This window comes from Lissotriton vulgaris, chromosome 1_1, assembly GCF_964263255.1.
Source record: "Lissotriton vulgaris chromosome 1_1, aLisVul1.2, whole genome shotgun sequence".
Taxonomy (NCBI): Eukaryota; Metazoa; Chordata; class Amphibia; order Caudata; family Salamandridae; genus Lissotriton; species Lissotriton vulgaris.
In genome coordinates this window covers 1,654,577,178-1,654,594,928 of record NC_141685.1, presented here as the reverse complement: position 1 = coordinate 1,654,594,928, position 17,751 = coordinate 1,654,577,178, and the positions used below count along the sequence as shown (strand labels likewise).

At 50.4% G+C, this 17,751-nt stretch overlaps 1 protein-coding gene across 1 annotated transcript in view; it reads left to right on the top strand.

Moving 5' to 3' along the window:
- Positions 1 to 17,751, top strand: part of SND1 (staphylococcal nuclease and tudor domain containing 1) — a 2,099,018-nt gene that overhangs the window by 491,241 nt on the left and 1,590,026 nt on the right. The window lies entirely within an intron of this gene.

Genomic DNA, 17,751 nt, shown 5'->3' with positions numbered 1-17,751 from the left:
GTGCATTTCTTCTGAACAGTGTTGTGAAAGATTGTCACAGAGGAGGTTGTTGAGAGATTGAATTAGAGAGTTGTTGGTCTCATTCCAAGGTAGGTTGAGATCACCCAGAAGTAGGATGTTAGTGTCTTTGAGTGCATACTGGGCAAGTAGGTCGGGAAAGTGTTCCCCAAATGTGGGGATGTTTCCTGGGGGATGATAGAGAAGATGGCAGACTATAGGGCTGTTGTCTTTAGTCTTAATGTTCACAGAAAGACATTCAAATGAGCTGTACTTGCAGGAGTCTGTTACAGTGATGTCTACGTCGTCCCTGTGGATGATGGCTATACCCCCCCTCGTTCATCTATCCTATCTTTGTTGATGAATGAGTAGCCAGGAGGCACAAGCCTATCTAAACAGGGGGGGCTCTTTTAGCCATGTCTCTGTGATGAACGCAATGTAGGTCATGGGAGTGGATGGTTTCTGCTAATTCCGTTGCGTGTTTGGGAGCTGATCTACAGTTAATGAGTAGACAGCTAGTGGATAGACTCTTTTTGCTAGGATACTTTCCTGGTGGGGCCTTAGGTATGGACGGGAGGGAGGGCGGTGGTCTTTTAGCTTGGGGGGGGGTGTTCTCTTCTGAAGCCTGTGATCACTTGTATTTTGGATTCAAGTGAGGCTGTGGGAGGAGAGTTGTAGGTGGCGGCTAGGTTCGCTGCTTCTTCCTCGGACATTGCTGCTTTGGTCCTGGAGGGTCTATGCGTCTAGGACACTGCAGCAATTCTTGGGGGACTCGGTAGCCTGGACATGGGGGATTAGGTTCTAGTGCGGGTCTGTAACGTGGACTCCACGACGGTTTTATTGAGCCTCGGAGGCCGGGTATCGAGGACGGGAAAGGGATCGCATTGGGATTTTGGGAGGTTAGAATTAGTCACAGGTGAGGCCCTTGTAAGGGATTGCTCGGGCATTCGAGAGAGGGTCTGTAACGGGGTCTCCACAACAGTTTTATTGGGCCTCGGGGGCCGGAGATCGAGTGCGGAACAGGGCTCGGACTGTGAATTTAGAAGGTTAGAGTTGGTTGGAGGAGAGGCCCTTATAGGGGCTTGCTCGGGCATACAAGCCTTTTCTAGGTTGGTTATAATTTCGTCAAGGTCTCTGAATAATAATTGTAACCGATTCTCTAATAAGATCAGTCGGTGCAACATGTTTTCCGGGGGAGGAGGCATGTCATTGTGGGTCGGGACAGCCCTTGAGGTGATGGGCAAGATTGAATTGTGGGGTCTAATGATGGTTGGGTCGCCTAGATAGCCGCTGTTCATGACCCTCTGTGGGTGGTCGGGTTGCAAGCTCTTCCTCAGAGGTTCAGGCCGAAATCAGGCCGAAAAATATAGACTTCAACGAGTCCAGAACCATCGGCTAGAGCCCTGACAGGCCTCCCTCGTTTTAAATCTGTGAGTAGCACGCTCATTAAACTCCACTGGCTCCCGGCGGAGAAGAGCATTCATTTTAAAACCCTATGTCTCGCATTTAAGGTCTTGAAAACTACATCGACACCTATGCTAAGCCCTCTTTTAACAGCATACACACCCCGCCGTGCTCTCCGTTCGGAAGGCCAAAACTTGGCAGTTGTCCCCTGTTTTAAGCTGGCCCGGATGGGCGGCCGCTCCTTCCGGCACCTCGGGGCTAAGCTCTGGAACGCTCTACCCTCCCAAATTCGCGGTCTTAACGACCTGCTGTCGTTCAGAAAGGCCATAAAAACCCACCTTTTCTGCTAAACCTCTAGGTGTGTGAATCCCAGGTTTCCATCCGCTGTAGCTTACTTTCCTTCTTTTTGCAAAGCGCCGGGACGCCCCTTTGCTGGGGCAGCCGTGCGCTATACAAGATCCCTTAACATTAACATTAACATTCAGTAGGAGAGGGGAGGGGGTCGGAAGGCCGTGCTCGAGTGAAGGTGAAGGGATGTAGGGGTGGCTGAGTCTGAGGGGGTGTAGGGATAAGAGGAACCTCGGAAGATTGATGGTCGCGTTTAGTAGGAATGGGGGCGAGAGAAGGGCTCCTCGCTGGGAGGCTGAAGGGTCTCACAAAGGAGGATGGGAGTAGGTATTTGTAACCTCTATAGGTGAAGGGAGACCGGGGACGGGGGTTGAGGCGGAGCAGATCGAAGAGAGTGGAGATGGGCGGAACGGAGAGCAGGGAACAGTGAGTCAAAGGCCTCGAGGTTCTCATTATTAGCCTGTATCAACACTGTGCCATTTGAGTAAATAGTCACTGTTGTGTTCCCATTTCTAGTCGCCTGGTTCAGAAGAGAGGTCGTAAATTTAGCTATGTGTGGTGGTCGTCGTTTTGGATATGTGAAGTTGTAATCTAAGTGTAGTGATCCAATTGTCCGGTCTATCCGTTTGGAAGAGGAGATCCATCTTCACCTGCCTTTTGGAAGAGCAGTGGTAGGAGTCTACACACAAAGTGTTTCTGGGTGTTGTCTGATAAGACTATGTTTGAGGTTTATCCTTGCTTTGGTGGAGACCTTGGGGGGGGGGGGGGGGGGGGGGGGAACTAATTTCAAAGGCGTTCATGCCTTGCGGTTTTGTGTGGGTCGGCATGGGAGCATCGACAGGGATTGGGGTACCACGTGGCGTTGATTGGGTTACGCGAGATTGGAATGCAGGTGCGGTCCATCGCAGCTATGGGAGACAAGGGACTGCTGGGTCGGGGGCCGCAGAGTAGCGTGGAAAGCAATAGGCGACGTGGGATCACATAGCCACCATAGGAGTCAGAGGGATCTCAATGGACTGGTCCGAGGAGAGGAGGGATGTTGCTGCGAAAGGAGGGAGGGGATGAGAGTTGGTGGGGTTATCCTCAGTGGGATAAGCTATTGAGGGAACTCACTGTGTGGCTTTGTTATCCTGTTGGGGGGTTACATCATCACGGATGCTTCAGTATCTTATTCAGACTCTTTGTGTATTTATTGGGACGTCAGGGCGGCCATCTTAGAGTGGGCAAAGCATTCGAAGCACTAGAGTGTGGCCTGCGATGTTGTGTTGAGGCAGGGGATCCTCTTTAGATAGAATGGAGAGATGGTTTGATTATTTTTAGTTTATATCCCTGGCAACAGAAAGCTGCGTTATCACGAAGGGGACAAAAATCATACCTATGGGCGAGGCGGTGGGAACTTCGATCCGGTCTTGGTCTTGGAGGCCGTGCCCAAGGGTGAGCAGTCATCCACTGTGGAGCAGTTCGACAAATGAGGGGCTAAACATATAGCGCTTGGCGGGTTCCTTCATGACTGGATCCTCATCGGACCGCTTGTTGTCCTGGAGGCACAGAGCGAAGGACTATTCCACCATGCGTGTCCGTTTGGCCTGCTTCAATCTGTGCTAATTCTGGATTGTTGCGGTGAGTCGTCCAGCTTCTTTAAGGGTTATTGAGTTTCGCGGCTGGAGGTGGGGTTCGGTGGCGGTTTTACTGCGATGGTGGACCCTAAGTCTGGGAGCTTGGTTTCAGAGCGCCTTCCCCCGCGGCCATCTTGCCATTATGGCAAGATTTTCTGGGCAGCCTGTTGGTCCTTGCTGTATTCCCTGATAAAGGTTGAAATAGTTGGAACTACCAGAATATGAAAAGCTCCATGCTCCAGAGATGGAAGATAATGATCGTAGGTCATAGGTTTTATGCCCTGAAATTAACCTGCACTCAATCTTTTTCGCAGGACATACCACCTTCGTTCTCAAAAGTAGCAGAGCAGCCAAGGGTCTCACTCAAAACTTCAGGCGTTCATTATCTGCGCTTTCGTCACACTTAAATATTATAGTAGATTGCTTGCTCCCAGTTGCTCAGAGGCAAGACTCCGAACTATCGCTGGGCACAGAGGAGCAAGGTGTGTAGGATACCAGCGGAAGCATTTAAACTATCGTAATTACAGTCCTGGGCAGGTTGTCTATTCACAAAAAGTATGGCAAATGTTTTTCTTATATTAAAATATGGGCTCATCGATCCTGCCCACTTAGACCGCTGCTCTTGACCACTTCAACAACAAGGAAATCCGGGGGGGGGGGGGGCGCATCGTCACAACTGCCACCAAGATGGCTACATTCTTGTGAGGCTCTGGTCCAGCGGTTCCCTACCTGCCGTTCGCCGCTGCTGTAGCCTCCACTTTTCGGCATATACCTATAGCAGGTGCAGTTCGAGATCGCTGGATTGTGGAAATAGTGTCCGGCTGAGACCCAATGACCTTTGGCTGAAGGTGGAAAGGGGAGGGAGCGGGGCGGTCCGCTGCGGTCGACTTAGCCTTGGAGGGCCCATGGTGACAGGGGCCACGGGCGAGGCGGAGGCCTCCCGGCCTAGTTGGTCGCTTGCGCTCCCCAACACTCCCCCTCCCCATACTCCAAGAACTGCTTCAGGAATGAGCGCTCCCTCCTCCCTGAGGGCACCCGGATTACTCTGATGAGGCCTGGGGTTACGAGACTGGAGGTTGATGTGACCAGCGTGGCCCGGACCGGACTGGGGCCTATCAATCAATCAATCAATCACAGACATTTATATAGCGCACTACTTACCCGGAGGGTCTCAAGGCGCTAGGGGGGGGGGGAGGGGTAGCTGCTACTGCTCGAATAGCCAGGTCTTGAGCTTCTTCCTGAAGGAGAGATGGTCTTGGGTCAGGCGCAGGTCGGTCGGTAGGGAGTTCCAGGACTTGGCGGCCAGGTAGGAGAAGGACCTTCTCCTGTTGTCGTTCTCCGGATGCGGGGGACGGTGGCGAGGGCGTGGCTGGCTGATCGGAGGTGTCGTTTGGGAACGTGGAAGTTGATGCGGTTGTTGAGGTAGCTAGGTCCTTGGTCGTGTAGGGCTTTGTGTGCGTGGGTGAGGAGGCGGAAGGTGATTCTTTTGCTGACGGGGAGCCAATGCAGTTCTCTCAGATGTCCGGAGATGTGGCTGTGTCGTGGGATGTCGAGGATGAGTCTGGCTGAGGCGTTCTGGATCCGCTGGAGTCTCTTCTGGAGCTTGGCGGTGGTTCCGGCGTAGAGGGCGTTGCCGTAGTCCAGTCGGCTGGTGACGAGGGCCTGGGTGACCGTCTTCCTTGTCTCGGTGGGGATCCACCGGAAGATCTTCTGTAGCATGCGCAGGATGTTGAAGCATGACGAGGAGACGGCGTTGACTTGTCTGGTCATGGTGAGGGAGGAGTCCAAGATGAAGCCCAGGTTGCGTGCGTGGTCTGTCGGTTTGGGTGCGCTGCCCAGGGCGGGGGGCCACCAGGAGTCGTCCCAGGCGGAGGGCGAGGAACCCAGGATGAGGACTTCCGTCTTGTCTGAGTTCAGTTTCAGGCGGCTGGTCGTCATCCACTCTGCTACGTCTTTCATCCCTTCGTGAAGGTTGGCTCTGGCGGGGTCGTTGGTCAGGGAGAGGATCAGCTGGGTGTCGTCAGCGTAGGAGATGATGTTGAGGTTGTGTTGGCGTGCGATGGCTGCGAGGGGGCTCATGTATACGTTGAAGAGGGTGGGGCTCAGCGAGGATCCTTGAGGGACGCCGCAGATGACTTCGGTGGCCTCTGACTTGTACGGTGGTAGGCGGACTCTCTGTGTTCTTCCGTTGAGGAAGGAGATGATCCATTCCAGTGCCTTCTCCTGGATTCCGACGTTGCTGAGACGCTGCACTAGGGTGCGGTGGCAGACAGTGTCGAAAGCCGCGGAGAGGTCTAGGAGGATGAGGGCCGCTGTTTCTCCGTTGTCCATCAGGGCTCGGATGTCATCGGTGGCAGCGATGAGGGCGGTCTTGGTGCTGTGGTTGGCTCTGAAGCCAGACTGTGAGGGGTCGAGGGATCCATTCGTCTCGAGGAAGGCGGCCAGCTGCTTGTTGACGGTCTTCTCGATGACCTTGGCTGGGAACGGGAGGAGCAAGATGGGGCGGTAATTCTTGAGTTCGGTGGGGTCCGCTGTAGGTTTCTTTAGTAGGGCGCTGAGTTCGGCGTGCTTCCAGCTCTCCGGGAAGGTGGCGGTGTCGAAGGAGGTGTTGATTATGTCCCGCAGGTGGGGTGCGATGACCGCGTTGGCCTTGTTGAAGATGTGGTGAGGGCAGGGGTCGGTCGGAGATCCGGAGTGGATGGAGTTCATCCTGTGGATGGTGTCTTCGGTGCTGATCGGAGTCCAGGTGCGGAGGGTGGTGGTGGGGGGCGGTGGTTCGGTTGTGGCGAGCGTCGGTTGAGTGCTGAAGCTGTTGTGTATTTCCGCGATCTTGTTGTGGAAGTAGGAGGCGAGGGAGTTGCAGAGGTCTTCCAATGGGGTGATGTCGTTGTTTCCGGCGTTGGGGTTGGAGAGCTCTTTCACGATGTTGAAGAGTTCCTTGCTATTGTGTGCGTTGTTGTCCAGCCGGTCCTTGAATGCAGTTTTCTTGGTGGTGCGGATCAGTTGGTGGTGCTTCCGGGTGGCAAGCTTGAGGGCGGTCATGTTGTCCGGTGTTGGTTCCCTTCTCCAGGTTTTCTCGAGGGCTCGGCAGTTCTTCTTGGAGCTCTTGAGTTCGTCGGTGAACCAAGGGGCCTTCTTGCTGCCGGGTCTGCTAGGCGGGGTCCCCAGTGGGGCGAGTTCGTCCGCGCAGTTGTTGATCCACTTCGTGAGGTTGTCTGCGCCCTGGCTGGGGTTCGATGAGCTGGCGGGGGGGTGCTGGCTCAGGGAAGCAGCGAGCTGGTCGGCTGTGAACTTGTTCCAGCTTCCTCGAGCAACCGGTTGCTGGTGGTGGTGGATCGTCGTTCTTCTGAAGGTGAAGTGGACGCAGCTGTGGTCCGTCCAGTGGAGTCCGGTGGCGTGGCTGAAGGCGATGTCTTTGCTGGATGAGAAGACGGCGTCGAGTGTGTGTCCGGCGAGGTAGGTGGGGGTGGATACCAGCTGCTTGAGTCCGAGGTTGGCGAGGTTGTCGAGCAGGGTGATGGTGTTGCGGTCGTTGTTGTTCTCCAGGTGGAAGTTGAGGTCCCCCAGGAGGATGTAGTCGGTGGAGGGGAGGGCATGCGGGCTGACTAAGTTGGCGATGTCCTCGCTGAATTGTGTGCGTGGTCCCGGGGGTCGGTAGATCAGGGTGCCTCTGAGGGTGGTCCTCGGGTCGGTGCGGATCTGGAAGTGTAGGTGTTCGGCGGTTTTCAGGGTGTCGTCGGTGTTGGTCGTGATGTGGATGTTGTCCGTGTGGATGATGGCGATGCCTCCTCCCGTCTGTTCGACGCGGTCTCTCCGGGTGATCTTGTATCCGTCCGGGATGGCGATGGCGATGTCGGGCGCTGAGGAGTCGTTCATCCAGGTTTCCGTGAGGAAGGCGACGTCAGGAGCTGTGGTGTCGAGGAGGTTCCAGAGTTCGATGGCGTGCCTGTGGACGGAGCGGGTGTTGATCAGGATGCACTTGAGGTGGTTGCTGCTGGTGTTCGGCTTGGCGGGTGCTGGAGCGGGGCAGGTCCGGATGCAGGTGAACTTGCAGGCGTGGCAGCTGAAGGGTCTGTGGGTGCGCCTCGGGGTGGCTCGGTAGCATCCAGGGATCTCGCCGGTGTTGAGTGATGAGTTCGGTGGCGTTGTAGGAGAGTCGGGTCGTCTTCCGTCGGTGGGGGCCAGGGGTCCTGGCGCTGGGCGCGGTCCAGGCGCGGACGGGCGCAGACGGGCTTACCTTTGGCGCGCCTTCGGCGCACAATCGGCGCGCCCGCTGCGCGTGACCGCTGCGCGTTCGCACGGTAGCCATATATGGCGAAGTGCAAGGGAGGGCGGGGCAGCTGGGAGACGGGAGCGGGGAGGGTACAGAAAGGAAAAAGGGGGCGTGGTCAGTGGCGGTGGCGGGAGGCGGGTAGAGGGAGACTGGGGCAAAACAGGCAGCAGGCAAGAATTGTAGCGGTGATGAGCTTCACACCACTGACATGACCACGCATAAGGCTGGGGCCCACCTTCTGCTGACTCACATGGCCTGTGACCATTGGATCAGGGTGAGTGCTGTGATTAGACTTGCATGTCCCAGGCGCTCCGCCTATTCCAGTGCTGGTGAGCGTGGTGCTAATTGCTATACGGCGGGCAGCTATTGCATACTGGGGACTGCGTGGCATTGTGGGGCCTATGGAGATTCCTTACCCGTGAAGGGGCAATAGGGGTGAATGAAAGTGCTGCAGACCCGCCCAGTGCCGGACTACTGCACCCCTGTACTGCCTATATGACATGGACGCCCATGTAACTGGGAACATTGAAACTTAGTTTGGCACATTGACATAACTGTTTACCGGGGCGTACTTTTCTGGGAAAGGAAGGTTGGATCTGCTGCCTTGTCTTCCCCCTCCTCTGCCTCCAAGGGTTGGAAGGTGTGAAGAAAAGAGGGCACAAGACAGTGCTATTGATTATATTGTGGAGACGCTATACCAGTGGTACCCCAACATGGGCTGCTCAGACCCCAAACAAAAGAGGCTTGCCTTCGATCAGGCTGGATCTGCTGGGAACCGCTGCTCCCAATCTGACTCTGAGGAGGCACCTGGCCGCGTTGTTGGCTGCGCCTCCATGTGACTCGCCGTAATGGCTGAACTGCGGGCTTGCTTTGGCACTATGGAGGCGCGGTTTGATATCTTAGCAGGCCACATGGATAAGATAGGGGAGTGGATGGATAAAATGGAGCTGATTCTTAAACAAGTGACAATCAAAAACGAAGATCTAGAGGCCCCCTCCCAAAGGAACAACATCTGCATTTCAGTTTAGCGGAAACCATCAACCTAGGACATCCTGAGGACTTTGTGGAGCAACTCTTAACCCTTTTGGGCTGCTCCAGCTTTTAAGCCACCTTTGTGGTGAAATGAGCGCACCACTCCTTGGGACAGCAGCCCTCGGAGGCGCCCCACGACGTTACATCATAGGCTGTCTCCTTAACTACAGGGACAGGGATAAGGCACTCCGTATGGCACGGGAGAAGGGGCCACTACGATACCAGGGCTCAGACATATCCATGTTCCCGGACTTCACTCCAACCATGCAAGAAGTTAGGTGGAAATGAAACTATGTGAAAAATGCATGTTGCAGAATAGGTGTCCGCTATTCAGTGCTCGGTTGAGAGTAGACCACGGAGGCTGCGTGAAGGATTCTTGATGAACCTACTACTGTGGAGGCCTTTTGCAAAATTATTGGACTGGATCCCCAGCGACCAACTGACTGTACTCGGGCCATGCCGGACCCCGGTTCTGTGAATGCCCACCGTTGAGCTACCAAGATGACACTACATAAAACGGCCAGACCTTAAAATGAAAAATGGAAGCTGTTGAGACTGTAGCACGTGTGCCGAACATTGCTGTTTATAATCTTGCACCCAGCCACCGTTCTTCTACTCTATAATAGCGACTACAACACCCTAGCATATACAACTGATCTTCAAGGTGCTGTTGGTGTCCGAATTGTCGCCACACCTTCATGGTTAACCAATTTTTTATTATCGGAAGTTTTGTTTTACTTTTTATACCTGGTTAAGTGGGTTTCACCTAGAATAAACATGGTATCAATAACCCACATACTGGTAAGCAAGAATTGTCCTACCTCAATAGACACTCAATTAAAATTGCCCTACTTCAGAAAATGCACCTCCTCCTGTGTCCTGAGCACGCCTTTACCAAGACATGGGGCACCCAGTGTTATTTTTCAGGTTCCAGTTCATATTCCTGAGGCACCTGTATCCTTATCCACAAGCCAGTGCCATTCATCTGTCATTCTCACTATTCAGATGGGGGGGGTGGGGGGGGGAGGGGGTTGCGCGGGGGGAAGGGGGGGTTGCGCGGGACACTTGGGTACAAAAGCATTCTGTTTGCAAACATTTATGCTCCAAACATTGATGACCCTGACCTTTTCCGGATCTCTTCTCCCCAATTGTACAGCTTTGAGGTGGACCATTTAATAATAGGTGGTGATCTGAACATGCCACACTGCTTGAGGTTCGTCTTTACTAGTACACAACCATCAGGCAAACCCCGGGCTAGGGTGGTGTGTCAGCATATCATTGACACCTACGCATTGCATGGCGGACCCATCTCCCCTCTCTTCATATCTCGCTGACATTGTGATGGTATGGCTCCCGAAAGGTCGGAGGTAATTCATGTGTGAACCACTAACCTGGATGAAGTGACAGATGGGTCCAAAGCCTCTGGTCTCGATGGCCTAACTGGGTATTAAGCTTTTAAGCAACAACTTGCCCTCACCTTCGGGCATTATATAACAAGGCCATATTGACTGGCACCCTACCACCTACATTACGGGAGGCGGCCCTGACACTACTTTTGACACTACTGTTGAAACTTGGTAAAGATCCCGGCAATTGTGCTTCCTTTCGACCCTTGTCAGTACTAAAACGAGAGAATAAAATTCTGGCGAAAGTGTTAGTGACCCAGCTGGCGCTGCTACTGGAGCAATTTATTTCCCCTGCCCAGTCTGGCTTTGTACAACATAATCTACCTCCCTTGATTTCAGAGCCGTTTTTGCAGTGTTTAATAACTTATCCCCCTCCATGCCCACAGCAGTGGCTCTGTTGAACGCGGGAAAGGCCTTTGATTCTCTTGAATGGCCTTTCATATGGGCTCTTCTGGGTAAACTTGGTATCCCCCCCCCCCCCCCCCCCCCCCCCTTTCATTGTGCTAATTAAGCATCTATACACCAACCCACTAGCCGGATACGGGTGAATGGCACCCTCTCAAAAGCATTCCCGATTCGGCATTGCAGCAGACAGAGTGTCCATTGTACCCCCTTTTATTCATCATGGCGATGGACCTATTGGTCCGGGCGATGCAGGAGCGGTATCTGCATCGTGGATTGCAGCTCTCCCATGGGCTCCTTTTGTTGTCACTATGCGCAGATGACATTTTGTTGTTTATCTGAAACCTCCATCTCAATCTCCTTTCCCCCCCCTACTTATGCAGGGTGGGAGATGGCGCTCAGGCCGCGGCATAAACTGAGCAAAGTCTGAACTGTTTCCACTCATGGAGGTGACACATCTGCCTCAGGTTGAACTTCCCCTTAATTGGGCTGTAGACTGCACCAAATACTTGGGAATACACATCCGTAGGAACAAGGAGCAAGTCCTACAACTTAAATATGGCCTGTATTAGCGGATCTTAATATGCTAGTGGATCGCTGGATCGGACTCTTCTCCACTCCCCCACGACCATCCATAGCGGTGCATGTGGCCATTATAAAAATGTCCAGCCGCATTTCTTGTACCCTTTCTCCAAAATACCTGCATCTTTGTCCCAACATTTCTTCAGCAAAACCGCGCAACCCTGATACGACTGGTCTGGGCGGGGGCTCCACCCTGTATTCGGTGGGACATGGGGTCCCAGACTTGCACCTCTAGTACTTGGCAGCTCAGTGCTACTACATACACAACTGGTACCACCTTGATACCAGGATACCTTACGTGCCTGTAGAGTGTGTGCTAATGGAGGGTATTTTTCACACTCAGATTTTTACCTAATGGCATACCAATTTAAGCTGAGGATTAACAGACTGCACAACTATGTGGGGGGCATGGCGGAGACTGCGACTCATACTGGGTAGGGGCCTCAATTCTAACTCTATCTTGGAACACAACAACTCTTGGCTCCTGCTTACTCAGGAGAAATTAGTTCAACGTACGCTACGTCAGCACAATATACACACAATGGGGGTACCTGTTCCCAGATGGACATGTCACACCTTTGGTCGAGGGCCCATGGGATAGGGGATGTGTTGTATGTGGACCGTTTCATATTTAGACTACTCATAACACCATGAGAGCATTCATCTCCACATATCCATTGCCCCCGGTAGACTACCCTCTAACACTAAACTTGATGGATACTGAAGGAGCCCACATGACCTCAAGACCATATAGAGTATACATTGTACTGAGACCGGACATCACTGGGTGGGTGTGAGACAAGGGAGAAGGAACTAGGAGTGACGATTACAGACCAAATGGTGGCATACTGCTGCATGCAAACACTGCGTATATCAGTGTTTGCAATGAAACAGATTCCCACATTTTTAAATTCCTGCACAGTTATCAATTGTCAGCAGCTGCACTTGCAGCATTTGATCACACTAGGTCTGACAGATGCATGAAATGCGCAGAGGGAGCTGACTTTGCACACCTCACTTGGACATGCCCGTTTATACATGCTTATTGGGTGGCAGTGTTTGAACACATTTCAGCCATGGCCAGTATCTACCTCATACCTGACCCCCTAATAGCACTGCTGGGATATACCCTCAGCATACCATGTACCTACCGCCGGCTGATCTCCCTGGCGTTACTGGGGAGGCACCCGTTGTCCACCGGTGGTTGGGGACTGGCTGGGGAGTATGAGCCATTGCAAGAAGGTGGGCGATGAGTATGTGCACCTACATCCCCTTGCCTCATGCCCCAAGGATATCTGGTCACCCTTCCATGTCTATCTACAGTCTATAGAATCAGTCGCCAATGAGTTAGACCTGACCTGTTACGCACATTGGCACATTTTCTACCGCCTCTCAAATTACTTTCAGAGCTTTGCAAATGTGATATTGAAGTCTAGGGTCCAATGACGAGACACAGTAATCCAGTCTTATGTGCCTGACTTCCCTACGTGAACTAGGTAGTGCTTTTGAACCATTGGCTTTATCTATTGCTTAATCTTCACGCGGTTCACCACGGTGTTAGAATTGGGGTTTCTGGTTGGAAGCGGTATGCACCCTGTCCAAGAAGGAGCCACCACTCTAGGTAGGGGAAGCTAGATACACATTAAAGGATAACCTGTGCTCACCCTCAAAGAGCTTGTCCAGTTGGACCTGGATAAATCCAAAGTTCGGCGGCTACAGGACTCCTGTAGGTCCCACTGAAAAAGTACCTTGGATGGAGCAAGCAGTGAAAACTTGATGCGAGGAGTCTGTGCCGTCCTCTAGCCTGTGGATGGAGGCGAAGCATTGGTACCAACAATGGCTTTGTTAATGAATCCCTTTACAATGCAGGCGCTGCGTTGTTGTGGTCCGCGTCGACTGTCGAGGCGTTGTCATCGATTTGCTCCTGCATCAGCATCAGGTGCGTCTGTGCTGATAGGCGCAAAGCCGTCACTTGTCCATTTTAATGGTTCTGGACAGCAGAAATCACCTTTCAAGGGCCCAGAACTGGATTGGCACCATCTGGCAGGGCTCAGATGACAGAGTCCTAGTGTTGAAGGAAGTCTTTGATGGCCCTGCGACTTCAGAACAGGAGGCAAACCCCTAGAGTCACTCTGCGTTCAAGTGAGATGGATCCAGTCCTTGTCCTTAGCTGGGCAGAGATCAGCCGACAACACAGCAGCTCAGCAAAGTAGGAAGTAGTTCTTTCAGAGCAGCAATCAGACAGCGAGGCAATCCTTGTAGCACAGCAGTTCCCTCTCCTGGCAGTTCTTCCTTGTCCAGTAATGTACTGCCTTGGTAGGGTGAAAGCCTCAGTACTACTACCCAGTTAGGCCTTTGAAGTGGGGGTGGCTTCAGAAAAGGCCCTTGAAGTGCACAGATCCCCTTTCATCACAGTCCTGTATGCCAAGCTATCTGTGTGTGTGTCAGTGTGGGGATACAGAACACTGCCTATTCAGGTGTAAGTATCTGCTCCCTCTCCCTGCTCAGGAAGAGCGATCTGAATGTAGGTGAATGCAGATGAGTTCTGTCACACCCATCATTCCTGTGTTTGTGGCTGTCTAGAGGAAATGCTCAGTGTAGCTGTCACCCACCCCAGACGTGTATTCGAGACAGGCTGCGAGGCACACTGAGCAGTAAGAGCAGAGAACTGTCCACTTTATAAAAGTGGCTTTTCTAAAACCGTAATGTTAAATCCAACTTTCCCTGTAAAGAGGATTTATCATTACCATTCCAAATATATAAAACTTAATCTAGCTACTCCTTTCTAATTGGGAATTAGAACTTAAGTGTTTTAAGGTGTTCCCAATGCTAGCTTAACAGAGGTCTTAAACAGTAGTGAAAAACGAATGTAGTAGTTTGTCAATACCCTGACATGCAAAACATAAGTACATGTCCTAGCTCTTACTTACATAGCAACCTGCCCTAAGGGCTACCTAGCACCAATCATATATAACATATGTGTAATAAAAGAGGAGTTTAAGGCTTGGCAATTAGTTTTAAATACCAATTTGAAGTGGCAGTAAACTGCACACACAGTCCTTCAAATGGCAGGCCTGAGACAGGTTTGAAAGGCTACTTGTGTATGCAGCACAACCAGTGCTGCAGGCCCACTAGTAGCATTTAGATTACAGGCCCTGGGTATATGGTATACCACTTTACGAGGGACTTATAAGTAAACTAAATATGACAATTTGGGTATTCACCAATGTAATATTTAGTGAAGAAGCACATGTACTTTAGCACTGGTCAGCAGTGGTAAATTGTTCAGAGTCCTATACCAGCAAAAAGATGCAGCAAAAAGTGGAGGTAAGCAGGCAAAATGTTTGGGTTGAAGACCACCCTAAGGATGACCGGTCTAACACACGGCAAGTGTTACGCTGTGGTCTGCTGGTGGCTCAGCTTGCAACTCAGTTCATTATAATTTGGTCCCTGCCCCAAAATTCCATAACATTCACATTCACCTCCCCTCACTACCAAAGAAGACCTAACATACAGAAGGTTTGTACTAATAATGATCAGTAATGCCTATCAAAAAGTACTCTTAGCTTAGTTGCAGAGGAGATTACATTGGTAGTGAGACCACAAGTAAAACTAGGTTTAAGTTGGATGTTGCCTAGCTGCTTGGCAGTTGGCCATTTGGAAGAAGGCTATTGGTAACTTCTTTCCTGCCCAGGTGTTGTGACCTTCATCCTCCCTTATGGCCGTCTGTACAGTCTTTAGCTTGGTTGAGGGCATTAAGTGGGAGTTTTTAAGGCCTTGTATTTGGTCATGTGGTTAGAAGATGAGCTGTATATCTGTTCCTAACAAGGTAGAGTTTCTTGACTAAGTGTTGGGAAACCAGTCCAGATGGTGTTCCCATAATCGATCCTGGAAAAAGCGGCTATATGTTTTGGGGTACAAGCAAATCACGTAACTTTTTAGCAAGGTTGAGATGACAATTCGATTTTGCCATGTTTGAGAAATTTGATGCTTAAATGAGATTTTGTGGTGAAAAAACAAGAGCTTACTCTAAGTATTTAAACTGCGAAAGGGCAAGGGGCCAGTGCCTCAGACCAGCAGAAAGGGTTCTGAGCGAGGGGATCCAAGCAATACAACTTTAACTTAGTCTGATTCAGTGTATGGGAATAGTTCTTCCAGGTCTTGAGACTTATCAGGTAGCTCTTGAAACATTCCCATAATGCAGCTATCAGTACTGCTCTTCTCTTCTTTTGCCAGCCTCTTAAGCTGTTCAGCCAGCAGCCCGTGATAAATGTACATCTATAATTAATTTGTGAAATCTCAGACGTCTTTGGTTTGTGTACTCTGAATTAAAAACTATACACTAAGAAGACAAGTCATTTAAGGTTCAAAATTCAGCCTGGTTTCTCGGGATTTTACTCGGGTCACTTTCATACCAGACAATTACAGACTATGTAGTACATTCAAGAATTTGAACTGGTTTACCTACATTAAAATCAGCTGATGGGTCCAGCGACTGTGAAATACTAGCTGTGGTACGACTAATGCTACTGTCTAGTGTGCGTTATGTCAATAAAAGCTGGCTCTATGGCATGGGCCCATCTGAATACTGAATGGACATTGGGTGTGAGATCATACTGATTAAACTGGATATTCCTCTCTTGGAAGACTCCACTCGCATTACCTGTGCTAAAACGGGAGGTGATGATGCAGCCAAAGTTCTAGCTGCAGAATATTTGGCGTGTGACAATTGTCGTTTCAGTAAAGATTGGCTTAGTTTTGACCATGGTGTGTGAAACCATTTTTGGTTAGTGGTAAGAGGGCAAGGCTGTGAATGAGATACAGAATAACAACAAATGGGCAATCAGTAGGGATGTTGATAATGAGAATATTGAGTTGAACATTTTGGTTTCCTCCTATGATCTGTTCTTTTGGACTAGTGGTTTCCTGTGCAGCTGCAATGCCTATCCCCTCCTTCACGCACTTCATGGTTTTGGGTGCATAATTTTTGAGGGAAGTCCCTGATTTCTTAAACATCAGATGTACTGTTCCCATTTTAGCTGTCCTCACAACTGCTTTTTTTCTATCATCTCCTGACGGAACAGCTTGGTGCTTTCCTGTACAGTGTCTAAGGAAGACTTGCTTGAGAAATTAGTCTTTTGCCCATTGAATCTCTCTCAAAGCTCTTGTGTAGTGTTCCTCAGGGTACCCTTGTTGTTAATGCTATGTTTCCATTTAATTTAATAGCAGTATTTTGGGGGCACTAAACACCCAGCTCTTGTTGAACATATTGACAGCCACCAATAAAGACGGGTGTAATTTTCTACAGTTCTCTCCTCTCCATAAATAGGTGTGCCAGACCATGCTTGAACCTCAACCTAAACAATCTAGCATCCCCGTGGAGAAGCAAAATCTGTGTTAGAAAACCGTGTCTTTGTCCAGTGACCAAATTAACGAGCCCAGAGGTATTGACCCCCCCCCCCCTTCAAGATCTGGGGTCGTCGTCTTGTAATGGTGATATTTGACTGTCTTGCGACCTGTTCACAGGAAATGAGCCACCTTAACATAGATAATATAAACACCTGAAAATGTTAAAATTGTTTTAGTTTAATCTGTTCAGATTTTGCAGCACCACCAAAATGATGATTGGATACCTTTCGTTAGATGATAAACATTTGACCCTTTCCCTTGGTGTCCTGCATTTGTTGCCTGTTAGTAACTGCACACAGCTTGATGCACTTAGTAAATTTAAACAGTTAATCAAGGCGAGTTCTGTTTTTTCTTTTTCAAGTCTTCTAAAATTGTACAAGACCCTAAATTGAATTTGAGGCACCTCGTAGCCACTAGTCAGAACTCCTTAAGGTACATGAGGGATAGAAGTTTCTCCGTGCTGGCAGCCAAACGCTAGAACAATTGTGCTTTGTATTCTAGATCAAGAAATACCCATTATTCCTTTCCAACACTCCATGAAGACTTCTTGTTCGGCTTGTAATTGGCTCTTACATTTGCATATAAGTTTAGGTGTTAGTGGGCCTAGTGCTGTGAGGCCACCTTGGTGGCACATGCTTCGCCTTAGTACACCTGACTGCAGATTATTTGCAGGTCTGCTTGTAGCCACCAAGCCCAAACCTAAATTTGGAATTCTCTTCGGGCCCCTGCTGTTGCCCGTGGCAAGGTTAAGCTGTACTTTGTATTAGATTTTTCGAATCCTTTGATATCTGAGGCCTCCACTGGAAGCGCCCCCTCCCATGTCATTTATCTGCTGTTCTAGTTGCATGGTATTTCCGCTAAGAAAGATTTCTCCTGTCAGATCCACATTTCTCACTGCAGGTTAATCTGATTGAGTTAAACGATGAAAAAATCTTTTACGTTAATGATCAAAACAGTCCCTTGAGGTTGGACATGCATTTAGATTTAAAATGACAGCTTTATACGAGGTTACTTGTCCTTGCCTTCACACTGCTCAGTGTCTAGATCAATCTCCAGCAAGCTGAGCCCCCCCCCCTCCTCCCGCACAACGTTATGCATTTGCCTTCTTTTGAAGGCTGTTCACTCTGAAATGAATGGCTTGAGCATAGATGGCCAGCAGTTCACCTTGCCTGGCTGTTGTTTCCCTTGGATCTGTAACATTCTACCCATTCTTTTTCGTTGCCTGATACATACATGACTTTAAATTAAATCCGGACCTGTTTGTGGTAGTGCCTCCCCAGTT